The sequence below is a fragment of the Ursus americanus genome, chromosome 4, assembly GCF_024610735.1.
Source record: "Ursus americanus isolate L20-20 chromosome 4, mUrsAme1.1.p, whole genome shotgun sequence".
NCBI lineage: Eukaryota > Metazoa > Chordata > Mammalia > Carnivora > Ursidae > Ursus > Ursus americanus.
Window position 1 is genome coordinate 18,975,683 of NC_142130.1, and position 23,360 is coordinate 18,999,042.

Consider the following 23,360-nt stretch of genomic DNA (forward strand, 5'->3'; position numbering starts at 1 on the left):
TCATTTTGAGCCAAAATGCCATGGGGAGAGGCCAGGGAAAGCAATAAGAAGAGATAACCTAGTGCCATCGTTTGAACTGAGAAGCCCATGTTGGTTTTGAGAGACTTCTGAGAGCCCCGGGTATCTCCTGATCTACAAACCTGGTGTACGTAGCAGTTCTGCTGCATCGCGATTTGTTGTTTTTGACTTGTACGCAAGCTGGGAGAAAGAGTAAATGAGTCATTTCCAAAAATATTTATTGAGCACCTATTATGAACCAGGAATGCTGCTAGGCACTGTAGAGTTGCTGTCCTCATGCGGCGAGCATTCTACCTAAAGAGTCCGATGTGAAAGCATTAATGATGAAGTTCAGTTTTTAATCAGGGTTGTATTGAGCGCTGCCAAGGACAATTGCAGGGTACTAGGAAAGCGTGTAATAGAGGGACGGGACCCAACACAGAGGGTCAGGCCAAACTTCTCAGGGGAAAAAAAAAGTCACTTAAGCTTATTCCTGAAGGATGAGTGGGAGTTAGCTCGGCAGAGAATTCAGTAAAGGAGTGGACATTCCTAATAAACGTTTAAGCCTGAGAATTGTCTTGGTTTCATTTCTTGATGTTGCCTGGCTAGGAAGCATGTTGAGGTCTTTGCAACAAGCTGCCTATTCAATCAAGGCTATGAATTCAGACAAAAGAAGATATTGGCATAAAGAAAAGAATCATTTCCATAGATGTCAACAACTTCACGAGACACACACAGGTGTACCGTGATCTCATCCATCACTAGTTTTCTGTGCTCTCACCTGGGTTGTTAGCATGCTTGCCCATTGGACATACCCGGCAGCATTCTCTAGGCCCGCAGCTTTCAAGTTTTGAAATGTCCACAGACTAGACTGTCTATGTGGCTCTATCCAGAAACTCTGGGTGGAAGAAAAGGAGTGGAAAAAAAGAAATGAGTCAAGGAACGGAAAACTTTAGAGAGAGCCCGGTCTGTGTTAGCCTGGTGTGTCTGACCATCCCACCCTTCTTTTATTTAATATGGAGCCAGTACTTTGTATGTCTGCAAAAAAGACATTTCCAAGCTCATCATGCCATTTTATACATCATCTTCCCTTGGTCCCCTTCTTCAGCTAATGAAATGCTTGTTCCTAAAAACTCAGTTCGGGCATCTTATCCTCTTATCCCACTGTCCCAGTCTAATTTAGATATCCCTCCTTTGTGCTTTCATAGCATGCTACACTTTTATACCTTATCACAGCTATATTATAATAATTGATTTACTTATCTGACTTATCTACTTCTTGAGGGAGTAAGTTCCTTAAGGGCAAGACTCATGTTTTAATCATTTTCGTATCCCTAGTCCCTAGCAGAGTACTTTAAAATCCACTGAATGAATTAATGTTCATGCATGATAGTTACTTTTCCTTTCTTGGCCTCTGGAGAGATGTGGAGACCTAGATTTTGCATATCTGGTAAATAAGCCTGGATTTGTATGTAGGAAACTTTTGACCCACGCCAGTCTGAAATTCTTTTCCATTTGTAGATAAGCCTGTTGTAGTTACCTTAACTGGGCTGGTCTCTATAGCCTTTCTTTGAAAACATCTTACGAACTGATAGACCAGTATACATGGTCTGGCTCACCAATACATCAGTTAAGAACAAGACTGGGTTCGATGTTCAGCACTGAATAAGATACAACTATAGGCATATGTCTGATAGTTTAGTCAATGTACTCTAAATAATTTTCATATTTCATATTAGAAATGGCATCATTTCGAAGCTAAAAGCAAGGAAAGAATAAACTGTACCTAGCAAGATATTGCCAAATAGTAAATACTTAAGTATTTGTTTAATGAGGAAAGGAAAGGATACATTAAAACAGGAATAATTGGATGCATTATGAATACAGTACAGTCCACAGGAATCCTCAAGCCATGAGGTAGAATAAGGGACTTATCATTGGCAAAAATGTTAAAGCTATCAAACATAAAATATAAAAGCTATTGGAGGGGTGCTTGGGTGGCTCAGTTAGTTAAGTGTCCAACTCTTGATTTCAGCTCAGGTCATGATCTCAGGGTTGTGAGATGGAGCCCATGATGGGCTCCATGCTCAGAGGGGAGTCTGCTTGAGATTCTCTCTTTCCCTCTCCCTCGACCCCTCCCCCAACTCATGTGCGTGCGCTCGCTCTCTCTCAAATAAATAAATAAAATCTTTCAAAAATTATGAAAAATAAAAGCTATTGGAAGATCGCCTTTTCCAACCAAACAAGATTCAAATATCATTCAAATAATGAAAAAGAAGAGTATGTAAAAAAAAAAAAAAAAAGCTAACCTAGATGAGGCAAATGTTTGATATATGAGGAGAATGTATTCTAAACTCTAGAGAAGTCCCCATACAAGCCAATCCTCGTCATCCCGCCCCACCACATACAACTACCACCCTCACATGCACACGTCATGGGGTGTCTTGTCTCCCTGTTTTCCTGAAATAATTTGATTTGAAAAAGAAGATGTTCAGAGATGACAGTAGGGGAAGAGAAAGTCTCCTCCACCTGAAATTCTGCTTCCTTCTCTGCCTGTGATCCTTCAGGGTAGGCATAATTAATCGCCACCTCTTCTAGGAAAGCCTTTTCTGATCTCCGAGAGCCCCCAGCTAGTTGCCCCCTTCTTCTGCTCTCCTTCTACAGCTCACCTCTTCCCCCTTCTTCACAACTTATTTCACGACCTTTTATTATAGTTGCCTCCATCTACCTATGCCTGTCCTTCCTCGAGAGTAAGAGCTTTGAAAGAGGGGTTGTTTCTCATTTATCTTCATGTCCCACTCTCCCTCTCAAGCTCTTGCTCCATTCCTAACCTCGAGCGTGGCAAAAAGTAGGAATGCAGAAAATGTTTGTTGCATGAAGGAAGAGAAGAAGAAAAGAAGGAAAAAAAAAAAGGAAGGAAGCTTATTTCTGGAGAAAAGAGCCTTTGTCTTCTTTCCTCAAAATATTATCTTTTTCTAAAATCAGGGGCAGCCTGTTTTCTTTCCCTAGGCGTGCCCTTGAACACCTTACTCTGGCAAAGAGCCCAAATTCCATCTCCAACCAGCTGAGTCACTTTCAGTTTCTGTGCTTCATTCATGCTTTTCCCCTTCATTGACACATTAACATTTCATGGTGAGTGGGTCCTGTTCAGCGGGCAGCCCCTCTCGGCCCCCACACCTCTAAGCTGTCCTCACTTCACTAGTTCCCAATTGCCTGCCTCTCGGGGGCTCTGTCATTGTCAGCACATAGCTAGAGGAGCTGTTGGTTTGCCGTTGCCATACCTAAGTTTTCATAATTAACAACACGAGGCAAACTCAGAGTGAGAGCCCTCTGCCAGAGGCGATCTTCTCTTACGTGTTCTTCTTAAAAGCACCCAGGTTGTTTTAAGCAAATGAGCGAAAAACAGATAGGGAAAGAACTGGACACATCGAATATCTGCTTCATCTGGTATCTTGTCAAAATCTCTCCCTTTTTATTTTCCTCAAATACCTGTCCAACTCCTACCTCCATGCCCTCTGCACCGTGACTCCCAACGAGTTTCTACTTCAGTCTTGTTTTGCACGTTAGCAATGTGTACCCTAACCTCAAAAATGGCAATAATCCGTGAGCAAATTAATAATTAAAAATCTAGTATCTCTAAAGCATGCATATAAAAGTTTCTGTTATTGACTTTGAAAAGGAAATTGCGCGCGCGCGCACACACACACACACACACACTTGTTACAAGATTAGCATTTCAAGATTTACTTTTGCATCTTAGGCCCTTAGTAGGTGCTCAATAACTCCCCACTGACACAGTGATTAGTTTTAGTAGCTCCCTGTTATTTCCAAAGACACAGCATTTTCCCGACTTTTCTGATCAACAAATGAAATGTAGCTTTTCTTAAAGCTGTGGAAATAGAATAATTCATATTGTGAGGTTATTTATTACCAGCCAGACCCTCATCTTGCTCTACGGGGCTCTGATAATCACCTATTTCAGAAGCCATTAGCCTTCTGTGTGTTGCAAAGCGCTCTTCACCATAACGTGTCTGTGCCTTTGTACTCTAGGGGAAGGAATGGTGTGTACTGAAGTAAAGACCTCTGTTGACCAAGTAAGAAAGTCTTTGATGCACAAATAGTACATTTAACTGCTTTTATTTGATAGTGTTGAAATTAAACAGTGCGTGGAATCCCTGCCCAGGTATGGAAACATATAAAACCTCTGAGAATATGTGCATTAATTCAGATGGTTAAAATTATAGAAACACAGACGTATAAGAAAAAATATGCATTGAAAGAATGTAACAATCAGGGCTTAGGCACTTACAGGAGGACAGCAGGAGCCGGATTTAACTTATTGATTTTAGAACCACCATTAAAAAAAAAAAGAAGGCGAAATATTGCCTTTCCTGTTTTCAGATAATAATGACTGTTGTTGCAAATTATAAAATTTAATTAGCTATATAAATGCCAGAGGAACAAATAGTGTGCTATTGTCTTGATATCTTTCCAGAAATTAGTCTTTTAAAATAAATTTGCCATATTAATCATCTAAAAATATTTTTGATCACTGAATTAATAGTTTGCAGCCTGTTTTCAGGTACTCATTGCCATAGGTGATTGCTTCTTAATTACTACATGGGCTCTTTCTATTCACTCATATTAATTCATGTTTTCTGGCACAGTCCCAAAAGGCAGCCTTGCCCTATATCTTCTAATTACTTCTATAATTGAATTTGCCCACTTTTTCTAACCTATTTTTTAAACTGACTGTGTTTGTTCATGGTTTATTGTGTCTTTTTTGTGTCAGTTCTCTGCAAGCAGAATGTACATTGATTCTTTCCTCGTTTCTCATTAATTTTCAAGAGCTTTGCTGCATGTCTGTTTTCTCAGTCTGTCAGACCTATTGCTAGACCAAAAAAAAAAAAAAAGGACTCTTATTATTAAAGGTTAGGTAAAATAGACTGAAGTTAATTAATTCATTAGTAACTCTGAGCCAATTACTGAAGCCTTCTCTTATTTATATACTTGTTAACAAGACAGAAATGAGAAAGGCCAATTACAGGCACATGTCCTTCAGAAGTTCAGCAAACCCAGGGCTTATGTGTTTATTGACATCCCCCCAAAATTTTCAGTTTCTATATCACGTGTGTGACATTGCATTTAAAAATTATTGGCTAACACGTGATTCCATTCTATTAGTAAATTTTAAAGGCTTTTACCCCCATCCATAGAAATCTTTAACATGCCTAATATTACTAAATTCTTCGAAAATCATCTCAAGGAATACCGCGTAGCCTTAGCCATTACAAAAATACAAGAAATACGACTTGTTTTCTGATTTCATTATTCTGTGCCTACCAAGCTACTAAGGTTTTGATTCTTGACATGGGATAACGGACTAGCAGGTCTCATATGCTAGAACCCTTGAAAGTATGTTTTACCTGATTTTTAGTGAATATGCCAAAACTTTACAACGTGCGGAAAGACACTTTGTCCTCAGATTTTTCCTGGTGACCAACATAGAACATTTTCACTGCTTCCCCCCTACAACCCACCTGCACCGTACTGACTGTAGCCATTACCTCCCCGTCCCTGCTTCAGAAATATCTCGTTACTTTAACAGGGCTTTGGAGGGAAGGGGACCGGTGATGGATTCGTTTCTGTACATCCGCGTTCTCTACATATGTCACCGTCAGCACGGAACCAACAAACCAACAGAGTCAATTGACTCTAATGTCTCAATAAATTGGCTGTTGGACTGAATTAAAACTAATTTGAGTGTTTGGTTTTGGTTTATTTTTTTAATCTCACGTGGACACACATTTCCACAGATAAGTGATGCCATGATAATGCCAGGGTCACTGCCACCTAACAGTGTAGGTTTTCCTCAGTCCTTCATGTATTCAAATGTAACCGATCTTTCATAGCCTAATAATGGTCATCACAGCACCACAAAATGGGAAAGAATCTCCGCAGATGATTAGTCCAGGCCCTTGATTCTTAGAAGACCAAAGGAAAACAACTTAAAAATGTGCCGTGTACCTTAGTCGGGAAGCCTTTCTTAATACTTCTCCCATCTGAAGTTAACACCTGCTTGCCTCCGGATTTCCATGCTCTCTTATTTATAGCTATCTTATGGAACATTTTACTTTCTACCCTGGATTATAATCACCTGTATCTTTCTCTCTGCTGAATTACTTCCTAATCGAAGAAATAAGTGTATTTTATACACTCTGGAGCCCCAGCAGTCAGCCCAATGTCTGGCAAGTAATCAGCCCTCAATGAATATGTGCCAGAAGAATTAAGGATGAGGAGTCCATAATCTCTCTTTCATGTGTTCAAACCTCCCTCACTGTCTAGGCTCACTAAAGAATCTCATGCTTGAAATCAGTTAATGTATCTTAATTTTCTGTGGTAACCGGAATAAATTGGTAACAAATGTTCCATTATTAATTCATTATGTAGGCTTCTCTGCTCCAAGATTAAAAATCTATACTAATTTTTCCTCAGATGAACTGTTTTTCATTCCTGTAATTACTACATGACTTTTTTTTTTGTTTAATGGCTTTATGGACCTTAAGTTTGTTACTTTGGGCCAAGACCACACAGGCCCTCGTTGCTCTCCCAATTCCATATGCAGTGTGGTCTCTGTATTTTCAGAAACACCTGTGTGAAACACAAATTAGATTTCTTGGATTCCTTCACTCCTTAACCCATCAGTTCTTCATGCCCCGCCACAGTGAAGCTGGCTTTCCTTCAGCAAGCTTGTGTATATTGCCCTGCCTTTCTCTCTTTTTACCCTTCTTTCCTTCCTTCCTCCCTTCCTTCCTGCTTCCGTCCCTCCTTTCCTTCCTCCTTTTCTTCCTCTTTCTTTCTTTTTTTCTTTCTTTCTTTCTCTCCCTCTCTCTCTTCTTTTTTCCTCTTTAATCTTTGAACTAAGGCACTTCATAGCTATATCTTCTAATAACAGGACTTCATACGTGTATAATGATCTCCCATTATACAAGCTTTCTTCACAGATACCATCTCATTTGCTTCTTATAGGCTAAGTATTACATAGATGAAGAAACTACAATTCAGAGAGATTAAGTGGCTTGCCCAAGGCCACACAGCTAGGTACAATTTCAGTTTTTGATTTCTTGACTTGGTTTACCTATGAGAACAAAATCCAGAAGGCCCTCTTTTCTTAGTTGATTCTTACCTTTTGTGTAAGGAAATTACCTAATGAACTCTCCCAAACAGCTGGGTGTTAGTCAGCTGAATGATTTTTCCCAGTAATTATATAGGTCGTTGTAAAAAAGAAAATGTGACCTGGTACTTTCACGTGCATACGTCATCCTGTGAACATGCAGTTTCTGATTCGGTACGTCCGAATTTCTAATGAGCTCTCAGGGATCTGGGAGGGGGGTGGTGCTGCCGGTCCATAGGCCTCACTTGGAGTAGTCAGGTCCTAGTGGACAGAGTGAGGTTTGGGAATTGCAGAGACTTGATTCAAGTCCTTACTCTTCTGTTTACTAACTATGACCTTGGATAAGCTACCTAGCCCTCGTGAGCCTCAGTTTTTTCATCCTTAAAATGAGGATAATAATATGTTTCTTATTCCCTGAAAATCAAGGAAATTGACTTTTAGTGAATGGGCCTACTGTCTCTCCACACTACTGTCTGATTAATCTTCCTAGGGTCTCCCTGCACTCAGAGACTTTCTAGGGAGCCTCACTGCCTGGTGAATTGTGTATAAATTCCTCCCCCGACCCTCGAACCTTCAGGGCTATAGCCAACGTCACCTTTCTAACTTGATCTCTCCCTGCTTTCTACTCATCCCGTACATGTAGCTAACACATCGGATTTCCTACTTCCTCTTCTTGATTCAGCTTTGTCCCACCCAACCTTCATCACATCCATAGAAATTCTATCCTTTCTCGAAGTCCTTTCTCCCATCCAGGCCCTTACTGGGAGCATTTTTGCTGCTGTCCATCCCCCCGTCACTCCCAGCTCCTACTGGGTATGTCTGTCTGGCATTCGAATCCTCACAGTATTCTGTTTTTAGTCTCTGGATGGTTTCTTTTGTATTCTGTCTTACGTTCTAGTTATTTCCATAATTAATCTCCTTTCCTATTAGACTCCTTTCCTATTAGTTCCATGAAGATGGGGATCAAGTATTCAGATATCACAATGGTAAGAGCATAGCATTGGGGCCCACAGACCTGGGTAGGTACCTCAGCTCCACCGTTTGCCAGGACAAGCCGCCTGAGCTGTCTGAGCCCCAGTTTTCTCATCTTAAAAGTAGGTGCCAGTGCTACCTAGCTTGCAGAGTTACTGGGAAGAAGTGTTGTCTATAAAATACCTCACACAGTATCCAGCGCATAGTGAGGGCTCATGTCAGCGAAACTGAATCGATGAGAACTGACTCTGTAATCCCAGCACAACTCAGACATTCATTCTAGTGTGTGAACAACTGGACCCAAGCCCAGGCTTCCGACTTGTGTGAGCGTTTTCACATTTTCCTTTCTGGCTGTGTTTAGGTCGGTGTAAAGTCTTATCAGAATATTCCAGGTTCGGTCTTATTCTAATTAAACTATATTTGTTGATCTAGCTCCAGCAGGTATAGAGTGTAATGAATGTTGGTTATATGTATGGTATGGTTCAAAAAAAAAGGCACGTGGTTTTAGTTCAGCTTAGGTTTGAGTACAAGCTGCCACTTGCTAGCAGTTTCCCTGATCTCTCTGAACTATAACAAGCTCAGGAGTTGGGATGTTTTTCATTTCCTTCTTTATATTTGTCTTATTCTGAAGATTTTTAAAAATAAAGAGCATATTATTTCTGTAGTCCAGAGACAATAATAATATTCTCTTGAGTGACAATGATAACTTCAGGGCTTCAAATCTCTACTTTTATAAGTTGAATTCACATATGTGTATATAAATTTCACTTGACTGTTCTGTGTTTTTGTGGATTTAAATATTTTATTTCATTAATTGCTAAGGAGCTGTAATTGCATTCCTTTTTTGATTCTTATCAACTAATTTAAAAAACCAAATAGATCAACAAACTGTATCAGCATTCAGTTTAACCTTTTGGGGGGCAAAGGAATTTTTTTTAATAACTATAAGTTAAATGTTGTCCGTATAGCCAAAGTCGACTCCATGCCTAGATGCAGCGCGAGAGATGGATCCACATTGCGTGTAAACTCAGGGCGGTCAAAGCCAAAGTCACAGCTATAGTCAGTCTGTTGTTTTGTTAATGTGGGTCAAGACGGTTTCTGAAAGAAAAATAGAAAATGGGGCAAACCTTGTTTTAATCAGGGAGTATATGGAAAGAAAATTAAATGCCCATATTAAAACCTATTCTTTTAGACTACCAATAACATTTTCCCCTTGCCTCAAGAGACAGTCGTAAAACAATGGCTCATAGTGCTTTTTGAACAGCAACTGAAGTTGTGTACCGTGCATGCACGTATAGTCCTACGTAGGAGGAATGCGATGTTTCAAGCTGCTGTCGCCCCTTGGAAAAAAAAAAAGGAAAAAAAATGGGATTCTGAGTCGAGTATGTATGCTTATGTATGCATTTTCTGTTTCTCTGTCTTGTGGGACTTTATTGCTAAAAATATTTTTATGAAATTGTTCTGTGCTTCGTGTGGTCTTGTTTGCTCATTCTCAAATCTCAAACCATGGCATAGTTATGAAACATCTTGAGTTATTCAAAGTGGAGAAACTGTATTTTGTTTCTGAACTGAAAAGCAGGCCAAGCAATGTCTTCAGAAACAAAGATTTTATTTTATATGAGAGAAAAAAGTTATTTTTCATTATAAGCTACAGTGAGGGATAGTTCTGGGACAAAGAGGCAGAAACTGTCACTTGGAAGCTGTAATGTTGAAGCTGTCTCCATAGCTACAACTGAAATAGAGATTGGTTTCTTTTTCTTGGCCCACTTGGCCAACATAAAGCATCTTCCTGGGTGATCAAATCTTGAAAAGCCACCTTGAGATTTCAGGTACCAATCTATAGCATATCGATGATCAATTTAACAAGAACAACAACAAAGAGATACTTAATTTTACTTCATGCAGCATAAAGACATAATTGAGACACACTCTGTCACATGGTTGAGAGCATGGGCTCACGTCAGACTAACCTGAGTGTGAGCCCAGGGTCTACGACTTGCTAACGTTACCGTGATCTTCAGCAACTTAACCTCATGAAGTCTGTTTCCTCCCCTGTAATATGGGATTGTGTATTGCGTTTAGTTAAGACGGGCATTCTTTCACGTTTTAACACTGGAATGCATCTTACCACTGATGGTGTGTCTTAGCAACATTTTTTTTCCCTTTACAACCTACGGCATCTGATAGTCAACTAAATAATTAACATACACTTCCTAGAATCATTTTGAGATATAAAGAAAATAATGATGTAAAAATCTTAGGCTCTAGAAGTTGGCCCACAGAAGACTCAGTAAATAATACCCATTAAAATGTTGTGCCCTATGATTCTTGTAAACTCTGGCATTTTCCTATCTTTTTGTTTGTAATTTGTGTTTGCCAAAACTAGACGTCAACTTCTTTGCAAAATCCTTATGTTGGCCCAGTCTGCCTACTGAATTGCTCATCAGATTTCCTCTAATTTCTCTGGCAGCAAGATATTGACCCTAGGGTTTAAATCTGAAACATGGTCAGAATGAGGGCTTGTGAAAGTCCGCAGTGATTTGTCACGGAATGAGCTGTCCCCAGACAAAAAGAGGCGGAGCGAGTAGTTGAGCAGGGGGCAACAGTGCTGAGCGCCCAGGAAGCGCCGCCGTAGTGTTGCTGAGAGGAGGGGGCGGCAGGCATAGAGCGGTTAGAGCGTAGGTTCTGGAGCCGGACCGGCTGGTTTGAGTCTGGGCACTTCGCCTTACAAGCTGTATAACCTTGGGCAAGTTATTCAACTTCTCTGTGGCCTCCATTTCCTTCTAGGGTGGTTGTACAATTAAAAGAGCAATGTCCATAGAAGTTGCCTTATGAGTTTGCTATTATTATTGAAAATACACCCTTCTTGTGCTTAAGTTCCTTTAAAAAAAAAAGTCCGTTTACTGATACCAAAAGGGAATATTCCAGTCAATTTATTTTTCTAGTAGGTGGTTGTTAAAAGGCTGTCAGAGGCTTGCACCGTATAAAGCACATAACCTACAAACAGTGTCTTTTGAGGTATTTGTGATCATGCGACCTAGCTGATAAAAAATTGCCTATCTAGCAATAAACACGTGACTAAAAACAAAGTATCACTCAAGTCTGAGGTTGCTTCCAACAGCCTCTGGAGTGTCTGTATAATATTATCTTGTTATGGCTTAAAATGCAATATTACATAGGTCAGCCTGTATCCCCAAGAAAGGATCATTATGACTAGGAATTTTAGAGTGGGCTCCTTCTAACATTTGCTCACTTGTAACCCATATTATTCCAATTTTTTTTCAGATTGTTGTGCTTAGAACAGCTGTGGCCATCAAGCATGTACATATCTCTAAGCATGAGACTAGGTGTGGCTTTGTACTTACTGATCAAACCTATTAAATTCAAAGAATCAACTCCGAAGTGAAAGAAAGCTTACTAATAGTTAATCGCTATTTTTTGAGGGGTAATTATTTACACGAAAAATTGAAATCAGTATTATTTTGCCATAACCAAAGCATGTTTTTAGCTTTTCTCTTCTTTTTGTTCACATTTCATTCACTAATACCTATCATCAGTGTCCGTATCAAGAGATGATAGCACCGTGTGTGGGAACATTGGTGTCCCAACAACTTAGCTCCAAAATCCAGTCCGTCACTGAACTAGCCCCCAAATCTCCAATAAGACTTGTTCTTGCTCGTTTTGTAAGTCTACAAAGGGCAGGCTGGCCCTCTTTATGCTGTAACTCTGCGACCTAATGTACGCCTTCCAAGGTCATCCTAGTAGGGAAAGCAGAACTTGGAGGGGCTCTTTTCGGAGCCAGTCTTGGAAATGACTTATGTGGGTCCCATCCAATTGCATTAGCTAACACACGATCAGCCGGCCCTAACCAAATTACAAGGGAGGCTGAGGAAATACCATTTTCCTGCTTGCCCAGGAAGAGAAACTACTGTGGCCAATACATAGCATTCGCTCTGCCGCAGCTTCTTACGAGGTGTATTGCTTGGAGCAAGTTGTCTTCTCAGAGCCTCAGTATTTTCATTTGCAAAGTAGCAATAACAATACCTATCTTGCAGAGCTGCTGTGAAGATAAATGAAGAAAGGAATGTAAAGCACTTAGCGTATGGTAAGTACTTCATGACATTGTTACATTTTAGTACTAATAATAGTTTCCCCCTAAAACACACACACATACTGAGCACCCGAGGCATTAGCACCTGAGCTATCTGGCCCCCGCCAGTCTAGCTCTCTGCTGATCCTTTCTTTCCTGCCCAGTCTGTCAGGGGCGCAGGACCCCAGGCAGCTGCGACTCTTGGCCGTGGGACTGACATCAGGATAAGCATCATAGTACAGGTACTGGGATGAGAGGAAACCAAAGCCAGGGCACGACATTGAGAATGCGCTCTAGTTTCTCCAAAAGTCTTGGAGGGGAGGATTTTGAGGGGATGAATTCAAGGGGTGGAGGACAGAAAACTCACCAGTTGTGTGAGCTTGTGCTTAAAGTAGACCCTTCCTCCCAATATAGCAGCTGCAAGAAAGGGGACAAACGAACACGTATTGAGCACTCACAATGTAGCAGGCATCATGCTAGGGCTTTCACACAAGTGACCTCATTTAATTCTCACAGAGATCCTTAGGGAAGAATCACTAACCCCCGTTTCCAGTGCAGTTAAAGTACTCAAGCTGACATAGCTACGAAGTGACATGGCGAGGTGGGTCTTCAAAGTTCTAGTGTAGTGGTCTTTGTCCGACACCACCACTTCCTGTGATCCTGAATTGTGCTGATGACCAGCATATCAGAGAAGAGACAGAAAGTGTATCCTCCCTCAGAGGAGCAGAAAGTAGATCCCTTTACCTCCTCAAGAACCAGCCGACCCCCACCTCCCGCATGACGAAAGCAGCTTAACTCCCGGGCAGCCTGGGATACAATGTATTTTCAGTGGCCCCCTCCCAAACACACACGAATCCATTCCTGTCTGCTTGCAAATGTGTGAAATTAATTTCACTGAGAGAGGCAATGAGTGTGTAGATGGGCTCCTATTAACACGTATGTGAGATCATTTTCTTTGCGGGGCACGTGGCGGATAGACTGAGTTGGATGGAGAAAGCTGATCAGACCAAGACCACGGCTCCTTGATTTCATAAACTGATAGCCTAGGCAATGAAAAATGTCCAGAAGTTTTGAGCCCCCTATAGCCATGAAGGCCTGGAATATGGTGGGAACTTGTCCCACAGAACAGTCCCATGAAATGAACCCTGAGTACCATGCCATGAAGTGCCCTCAGGGTATCCAAATATATCCAGAGAAACCAAGGGATTTGGGGCTTGGCATTTTACAGGAAGAGTATTACAACACAGCTACGTTTGCAGCAGCAGAAGTAAAATGAATATAAGACTAGGTTTCTCCGATCTGTCAAAATAAATTTACTTGGAATTGTGAGCAACATAAACTCTGTAAGTTCCAGTCTCTGCCTCTGTTTCTAACACATGTTAGGATTCTACATACTGATTTGGACAAGTACAAGAAATAGCTCGTGACCCAACTTGCCCCTCATACTTGTAAATATATTTTGGAACTTCTTTGTCGTTTCCATGATACGGTGTCTTCCTTAACATTAATTGTCATAGATACTACTTAAAACAGGGTTTCCATGAATCCACATGATAGCGGCAGTACAGGGTAGTGGTTAGTGGTTAAGAGCATACGCTCTGGAGCCAGAATACCTTTGTCTGAAGCCAGGTTTCATCATGTACAAGCTGTCTGACGTTAGGCGAGTGACGCCTCTGTACCTCAGTTTCCTCATCTGCCGGAGTCAGAGGTTAAGAGCACTACTTCATAAGTTTGTTTCAAGGATCAAGTAACTTACTATATGTGAAGCACTTAGCAAAGTGACTGACATATAGTAAGAGCCCAATTCTCTAGCGGGAACCTCAAGAATGATGGAAAGGGGCCAATGGGGAAAAAAGCCAAGCTCCTAACCACTGTCACCATGCAGTGGGATGGAGAAGAGCTAACACAGAGCAGCTAAAATTTGTCTTACTCGTCTGTGTCTCAACAGTGAGAAGCAAAGACTAGTACTTCTCAAACTTTCATGGGCTTATGAATCACCTGTAGATCTTGTTAAAATGTGGATTTTTAAAAAAGATTTATTTACTTATTTGAGAGAGAGAATGCGGGCATGCAAGTGGTGGGGAGGGGCAGAGGGAGAGGGAGAAAGAATCTCAGGCAGACTCCCCATTGAGTACAGAGCCCGATGCAGGGCTCGATCTCACAACCCTGGGATCATGACCTGAGCCAAAACCAAAAGTTGGATGCTCAACCGACTGAGCCAGCCAGGTGCCCCTAAAATATGGATTCTTATCCATGAGGTCCAAGGTGCAGCTTGGGAATCTGCATTTCTAACAGGCTTCCCAGGGACGCTGCTGCTGCTGGCCTGCAGACCTCACATCGAGGAAGGAGGGTCTGGAGAACACCTAGTTCCTAAATGCTGCATAGACCCTTTCTCTAGATAGAGAGAACTTTCCAGGGATCTTTCCTTTTATCCAGCCTCTTTTGTCATTTTGGCCATGGGTCATGGGCCAAGAAACTGTTTGAAAATAAGTATTGCTGCAGAGGAAAAAGGCACAGATATTTTATCTTGAATTACATAAAATATTTTTCATCCTTAAGCATTAATGATTTTCCCCCTTAGAATCCAAAATGGGCTTCTCTGTTACGTTCATTAATTACAAACTAAAGGATTGAGACTTTTTTGAGGTAGGCAGAATGTCTCCATCTGCTTTCCAAATAGGGATGGCATCAGCAAAACCAAGCATCCTCTTGCCAAATGATGACCTTTGCCAAGCAACCAGTCCTTTAATTCTAACCTCATGCACATTTCAAGGGAAATGTAAACCACATGTTTGTGTTCCACTGACACATAAATCATTGACATTTCTCATAAAAAGATTTCCAGTTGTTAAGGGGCTTTAAACGGCCCGGCAGGGTTTTACTAAGACCGAAGTTGGACCTTCCCAGAAAGCCAGGCTAAATAGCATTCCAATTTTAAAAGTCTAAATCCAATCAGATGACCATTTTTGACCTTGTGATTTCACAGATTCGGGCGAAATTAATTTTTAAGCATGTAATCAATTTCTTCACTATCTTCTATAGATACCTCCTCATAGAAACTCAGGATAAGCAGAGAGTTGAACTTTGTGTGTGTGTGTGTGTGTGTGTGTGTGTGTGTGTGTGTGTGTGTGTGTGTTTTAAAAGCATACGGAGGAACAAAATCAGCAAGCGTCATTTCTACTCTTTTCTGAAGCCAGCAAAGACCTCGGGAAGAGTGATCTACATCCCACCGTCAAGTCCCTTGTGGCAAATTCTCACTTCTAATTCCACCAGGATTAAGCCTTAGGCTTTGTGGGTCACACCGTATATTCTTCTGCGAGGGCAGCTGTCACAAAGTAGCACACACTGGGTGGCTTAAGCAACAGAAATGTGTTGTCTCACAACTCTGGAGGCTGGACGTCGGAGACCCTGGTGTCTGCGGGCTTGGTTCCTTCCAAGGGCTACGAGAATGGCTTCCATGCCTCTCTCCTGGCTTCTGGCGGTTTGCTGGCAATCTTTGGTGTTCCTTGGCTGCATCGCCCGGGTCTCTGCTCTCATCTTCCCATGGCGTTCTCCCTGTGGGCATGCCCGTGTCCGAATTTCCCTTTTTCTAAGGATACCAGTCATAATTGGGATGGGGACCCGTCCTACTCTTGTACGACTTCCTCCTAACTTAACTAATCACATCCGCCGTGACCCTATTTCCCCAGCTAAGGTCACCTTCTGAGGTGTTAGGGGTTAATTAAGACTTCAACATATGGATTTGGGGGAGTGAGGGGAGGACACGATTCAACCTATAACATACAGTGTCTGTCCCAGCTGCTCAGCTCCGCCTCCGTGGTGCGAAAGCAGGCCTGGCAAATACAGAAAGGGCCTGACTGTGTGAGGTAGGTAGGAAAAAGCTTTCCTCAGAAAAACAGGCAGCAGGCCTGCAAGCAGTAGTTTGCAGATCCCAGGCTTTGAGTGTCTCTGATCTGTTCTGAATATGAAAGAGAACAGGAAGAGATCTGACACTGGGCGAAAGGAAGAAAAAATGTTGCCAGTTCTGGGATACCTACTGTATTCTAGTCACAGTAGTTTACATGTAGCTTTGATATGTCTCATGTTTATATTCAGATCTAATCTGAGCTAATATGCACAGCTTTAATTCAGGGAACTGATACAAATTTTCTCTTGGTGACTCTAGCTATCATGACACATTTTGTCTTTGGAATATTACTGAAGGTCTTAGAACGACGAGAAACAGACTTTTCATTTGACATTACGTTGCATACTTTTGATTTTTAGTATGGATGTGTCCAAAACATTAATAATTATTTATGATTTTTAATCCCTTTAGAAACAGATGTATATTTATCCTTATAAATACATTTGTATATTTATTTTTATATAATTAATATTTCTAGAGGCACTATATTAGGTTCTGTACAATGACTCCTGAACAAGACACAAACGTTGTCTCCAGGAATTTCCTCTGTCCTAGAAGATATACACAAAGGAAATAGATAATACTGTAACACATTCAAACATCATCCCGAGATTTCCATATATACCTGCCACGTAGGGGAATTGCTTTGTCCTGCCTAGGTCCATATACACGCATAGACATGTGAATCTTGCATCTTCCCTTATGGAAACTTAAATGGAAGCAAATTAGAGAGTTCTGTATAGGGTCATAGATGTAAAAGTGCTTAAAAAAGCTTTCACAGAAAGCTTGAAAGTTGACTATGCAGTAAAGAAAAGAATTCAATCAGGCACATGCTATATATTTTGTAATAGTAGCAGAGGCCATGCTCCCACTTATATTAAAACATAGACGGGGCTTATTAATGTCCTTTTATATTAAAACACTAGGCCTCTGGAAAACCCTGGAACTCTTCCTCCACACGGTTATAAAGGTGGCCAGAGTCAGAGGCCAGAATCTGCTTTAAATTTTGGGAAACAGACGTCCAAGTAGTGAGTGGCCTTATTGAGGATGAAATGAACCCCCTCACAGGTCTCGGTATTGGATGTGAGAGGCTCGTTCATCTTCAGCAGAGATGCCTCACGGAGTCACTTACTTGGAGTGCCCCAAAATTGGCCTTGTGTTTAGGATCTGAAAGAAAATACCCGCAGGACTGTACCAATTATAAAATAGGTCAAATTTGGGGGCCAAAAAAGTGGACCATCTGCCTTTAATCAGGTTTGTTACTTAAAAGGTTTTCAGTTCAGACAGAGATTTTCAGAGAAAGTATCAGCTCTGACGATACATATATAAAATTGCTATCTGACCTGAAATGTCAGATGTATGTGGCCTTAATAATTTTAACCATTTTTAGACCCAAAGAAAATTTTTTAAATCATAATTAAAAGACCATTGTTCTCTTCTAATTACGGAAACACCACCACCATTTCCTGACTGTTATACCCGAGCCCTTCAATAAGATAAGCCGAAATCTGCCTTTTCATATACAGTTTTGATTTCATAACCTCATATAATTGATTTTTTATTGCCTGAAATAAGATTTGAGCTCAAGGAATAAAACTAGAATTTATTTCACAAGCGAAACAGTAAAGCCTCTCTCAAGTTTGTTTGTTTGTTTGTTTGTTTTGATCTGGAAATTCTTTTAATTTCTTGGATCCTTTGGTCTATATTGAGAAGCCACTGTCTCGTTCTAAGAATCTCCTACACGTTTGTTTGAATATGGGTCAACTTCTCTCTTTTCCTTCTACTTTTACTAAAATGAAGAGAAGAGCCTCCAGTCTTCTCAGAGAACTAGAAAAAGAGGACGGAAGTAAATGGCTTTTTTTCTCTCAGCACTTTGTAAACTTTACGGAATGAAGCACTACAGCGTGTCAATGCAGAGTAATGATAATATTAATAATGATGGTGATGATGATCGTGATGAATTAGACAATGTAATTCTCCTCTTATTCTAAGTGTGAAAACTGAAGCAAAATGATGAAGTGCCTTTCCCAAGATCAGTGGCTGCACAATTAGAACTTGGGCCTTTCCTCTCTTCACACCTCTTCTTCAGAGGAGAACAAATATCACTAATGTTCATCCTCACCAGGAGAAACCCGTATTGGCCCATTCAATGGCCAATTAGAATAAATTGTAAATTAGGACAAATATGATAGGTAATACAAAAATCAAAAGCTCTCTAAAGAAAAGGAACAAAAAACCTGAATAAATAAGCTTAACGGTCCATTGTTTGTGGGGAAAATGATGAAATTATCATCAAAATATTCTATGAATTGAGAATGACGATAAATTTTTATGTGAGGGAAAAAAAAATCTACCTAGAAAAGTAAGACTCTTGCAGGACAGGTATTAGTTTTTATAAAAGGGGCATTAGTCTGTGTCTGATAAGAGGTAAAAATATGCTTTGTGTGAATTTTAGTACACTGAGCAATTAAGATTCTTTATAGTGACCCATATTTAACGGAATGTTTGTGACTGTGCTAAGCATTTGGACATCAAAACTGTGTCTGCACAGGAGAATGTTCTAATTATCCTGGAATCAGCCCCACAGAGTCTGAGTCATTCGGGTGAAAACATCCTTTTCTTTAAGAGCAATTTTAGGGACGCAGGTTAACAGTAAATACTATAATGCTTCGTTTGGCCTGTAAAAAATAAACGTAGTCTAAATATCAATCTGCAGATGGCAAACCTGTGTTTAAACAATGTGCCAATCTGCTTCCCTCGTCAAAACTCTGGGTGAGGTGTTGTTTCCACATTCAGGGACATTAGCCCAGCAATGCAAGAAAAAAAAATCTTCATTTGGACAGTGCATCTTTCAGACAGTCCCTTCTTTTATTGATTTGTTTTCTCCTGTCCCTTTTCTCCTTCTTTTGTTTCCTTATCATAGCTTCAGGTTATTACGTGCAAAGTATTGATGGGAATGGATGGTTTTGGTCGATGGAGGGCTAATGCATCCCTAATCCCACTATTGTTATAGAGTTATGCTTTACTCTGGTCTCTGATGGGGGAAAAGGTGCAAAGCTGTTGATCCTAGTTTTATTTGTCACAAACCCATCCATCAATCAAGCGCAAGCATGTCTGAATGCTGAATGACATGTGGGTCTCAGCTGAAAAAATTCGATAACACTGTATTGTCAGGTCTCTCACTCTTTTTTTGATAAGAAATACATTTGACTGAAATAGATAAGCATGCAACTACTAAAGACTTGAGAAGAGAAAGTGACATATTGGCACCAAAGGTTATATATCTTTGGTATTAATGATACTTATGAGTAAATAAAATGGGAGGGGCAGCCGCAGCTGGAGACATACAACATCCCTATGGCTTGATTATGTGTAAGTATCGTCGCTCTACTATTCAGATTTTCAAATATTAATCTGACCATATTTCACAGTCGACTACCCTGGTTAAAATGCAAGCAAATATGCAATTGGTGAAGGTGGCCGGTGCAGGGAATCACACAGCCCTTGTGTACGCGGCTCCGGACAATACAGACAGATCCCTTTTTGTTATGGACGGTAGGTAAATCCCACGGAATATTTTTATGTGTGTATGAACTCGTAAGTTCACAACTGTCACCTCTTGTGAGTGAAAGCATTTGGGGGGGGAGCTTTAATTATTTTAAACTGGAAATATATATGCGTGTCATTTTTATAGTGACTTAACTTATAATTACAGCCTCAAAAATGGTTTCTGCGTGTCCCTTTTATTCTAGTTACTAAATTAGGTTCTTCAATACATTATGAAAGCCTGTCTTTTCAGTTATATACAATTTTCTATTCATAGTTATTTCAAGATAATTGCATTTGGAAATAGTTAAAACATTAAAAACAACACCAGTATAATATAATTTTAGGGGCAAAATTAATCAACAAATCAGAACATTTTAAAAACCATTTTATTTTCTTGTCATAACATTTTAGAGAAGACAAGATTTTTTTAAATGACCTAAAAAAGCCCATCAAGAAAGGTAACAAAAAGACAGTCCTGAATTAGAGGGCACTAAGATGAAGGTTTTGTAGCCTTAAGTATCACCACGCTATGAAAGTAAGCCATTTTGTCTCTGTTCAGTGACTGGGGGCTAGACAACTGCAAAAAAATCAATGTGGGAGTGCTTTAGATTTGTGGGGTAAATTACATGTGCTTGGCCGCTCCATTGTATCTGCCCTATATTCTATACAAGATACTTTAGAAGGAACCGTCACATAATACATATACTTTATATTGATTTTTATAGATTTAACAGAACTTGAATCGAACTCCATAATAAAGCAAGAAGAGAAACTGTATCTCCTTCAAATCCCTAATACCTCAATTATTCTTGAAATTCACTAAATGGTCACTCCCTCTTCTGAATTCATGGGGGCAGATAAAAGAAATCATTTGATTCTAATTCCCTCTTCTTCTGTGTTGCTTCCCTTATTTACATTTTATCTTAACTTCCTTACATCTTTAAAAGCATGTTAATTCCTAAAGAGTCCCCAGGAGGGCCCATGAGTCCACAATGGGAGGCAACTGAACCTTTGAAAGTTGCTGGAAGTTCGGAACAGAGACCTATCTGTCGACTGTTGATTGGGGTTTCCAACTTGTTTTAGTCTGGTCTCACTTTGCAGTGATTTTAGGCTGACGTGAATTCTGATGCCATTTAAACAAAGTATCTGAAGCCCCCATAAGGGTTTGAGCGAGGGTTCAGGGAGCCTGTGGTTATCCTAAGGGCAGCCTCTCCCAGCCAGCCACTACCTATGAGGCTCCAAGCAATCTCAGTGGAGAGAGAAGCAATTCAGCCCCTACACAGAGAAATACTATGACGTTGTTCCAATCAGCTGTGGATATCCAGGACTTGGGCTCTAGCCAGAACTAAAACCCAGTCTCCACATATCCTTAGAATAAGGATTTATTGAATCTGGAGTGGGCCTACTTCCAGAGTGAGTCTCCAGGAAGAATATGGACTTTGTAATTTTATGCGGGATGAGAAAAAGCAGCAACATCAAAAATATGAGGAACCATCTTGGGATGTGGAGATATTAGGGACTCCTCTCATCCAGAGATGTCTTGGGGAGAACAATAAAATGTGGAATAAAAGGGATTCATGTTCTGGTGGCATTTCAAAAACCATTTTTGAAGTATTTTAGAAAACATAGAATATTATAGACAAGAAAAGGAAATCGTTCATAATGCCATCACCCACAAGTGACATCTGTTGCTTTTCTACAATAGAGGATATGTGATACAGTGAAATATAGAGAAACATTATTGATCTCATGGGAATGTTTTTAATGTGGCTAATTCCATATTAATAATCCAACTCCAAACTTCCTCTGATTCAAAAAAACCATTAAGAGAAGATCTATTATTTAGAATGACTTGGAATCTTTTTTTTCCCACAAATGAATGTAAAGTTATCCAAGATAAATAATATCTATTTTCCCATGGGACAGAGAATTTTGAACTCTACTTTCCCAGTGGTGAAAGGGTTTAGAAATAACTCTTTCCGAATGACTATGAGATAAAGTTTTGTTAGCGCTACTTAGCACAACTCTCTCAATCTCTCTCTCTCTCTAAAAACATTTGACCTGGGGAACATTTATTATCATAAATATTTTCAATCAAACCTTTTTTTGAAATAAAACCTTTTATAAAATGAGAAGAGAATAAAATTAAGGAAATAGACATGTATAAGACTACTCTAAAACGCTATTAAAGAATACAAAACAAGATTTGAAAAAAAAATGCAAAGATACTATTTTTCTGATTGAGAAGACATGTTATTGTAGCCTGAAAAAGTAGAGAAAAAAATTGAGAAAAAACTTTTTTTCTGCCAGGTGGCAAAGTACATCGTAAAGCTTCAGTAATTAAATAGTGTGCATTCTGGGAATTTGTATCCCCTGGGTCCCCAGTTCTGATGATGTTCACATTTAAATCGTAGTGTCCTAGAGCCGAACGCACTCTGCAAACCTCAAGGGGGAGAGAATAAAGCAGTAGCAGCAATGAGAGACCTTTTCTTCCTACCAGTCTTCCTCAGATTTGACTCCTGGCAAAGGACCGAGGGGGAAGTGACAGCTCTCATAGGAACACATAAAGAACGGAGAGACTTGATGCACTATCTATTCTTCCATCTTACAGAGGGTAGAATCCATTTCAAGAGCGCGCCCGGGGAAATATTTTATACTAGTTCCAACCCCATCCCCATTGTATTGGCCAAAGTTATAGTAGCTGTGCCTTTAAATAATTTAAAATCCTCCCCCAAATAGTTACTTTAAAACAAACACCTTTTAGAAAAGAAGACAACCCTACTCCTAAGCTCATTCAAGCTTTTTTAGAGCTGATTATAGGAAAAAAAAAAAAAAAAAAGAATTGTCTTATATGACTTGAAAAAGTAGAAACCATCCCATGGCTTTTAGGCCTGGCCCTGGTTCACAGATTTCCCAAATTCTACCCAAACACTGAGATGTTAAAGCAGACAAAGCAGTAGAATAGAAATAGAGAAATAAAAGTGAGATTTTAAACAAGTGGTGTTGCTCTCATCTACTACTGGTACAAATGTAAAATTAGTAAGCCAATTGAGAAGTTGATTTTGCGGTGTCTGTCGAAATGCAAGACACGCAGGGCCTGTGACCCAACATCCCAGTTCTCCGTATCTCCCTGAGAAACACTGGCACGTGTGCGTAACAAGACAGGTACAAGGATGTCGCACTAGGTGAAGAGTAAAAACCGGAACGTTGTAAATGACCAGCAACAGGGGACTGGCTAAATAAACTATTCAGGAATCACACTACCTGTACGATGCCTCAGTAGGAAAGGATGAGGGAGATCTCTCTGTACGGAAAGAAAAAGATCTCCAAAACATGCCATTGAGTGGGGGGGAGGGGGAGGAGCAAGTTTCAGAATATGACTACACAGGTGTTGTATGCGGAGTTATATATACTTCATACATACACCAATCACCATGAAAAAAATCACATAAATTTTCATTAATCTTTGGATTAACAACTTAGATGTGACTTGTTTTCGGACTATAAAATTACTAAAAGCAATTATATGAGGATATTTATTTAACCTTTATGTTAAGGTTAAATAAACGCCAGAAATTATAAAGAAAATTTCTGACAGCTTTCACTTTATGACAAAATGACAGCAACAAACTTCTGTATAGCAAATATCACCAAGAAAAATTAAAAGAAAA

The 23,360-nt window shown here is 40.0% G+C and overlaps 1 long non-coding RNA gene across 6 annotated transcripts in view; it reads left to right on the forward strand.

Annotated features, from left to right (window-relative positions):
• LOC123786471 (uncharacterized) overlaps positions 1-23,360 on the forward strand; it is a 697,240-nt gene that overhangs the window by 588,887 nt on the left and 84,993 nt on the right. For all 6 annotated transcript variants that reach the window (XR_015724133.1, XR_015724134.1, XR_015724132.1 and 3 more), the window contains one exon: positions 12,199-12,248. This is a non-coding gene — a long non-coding RNA (uncharacterized LOC123786471). The remainder of the gene's footprint in view (positions 1-12,198; positions 12,249-23,360) is intronic.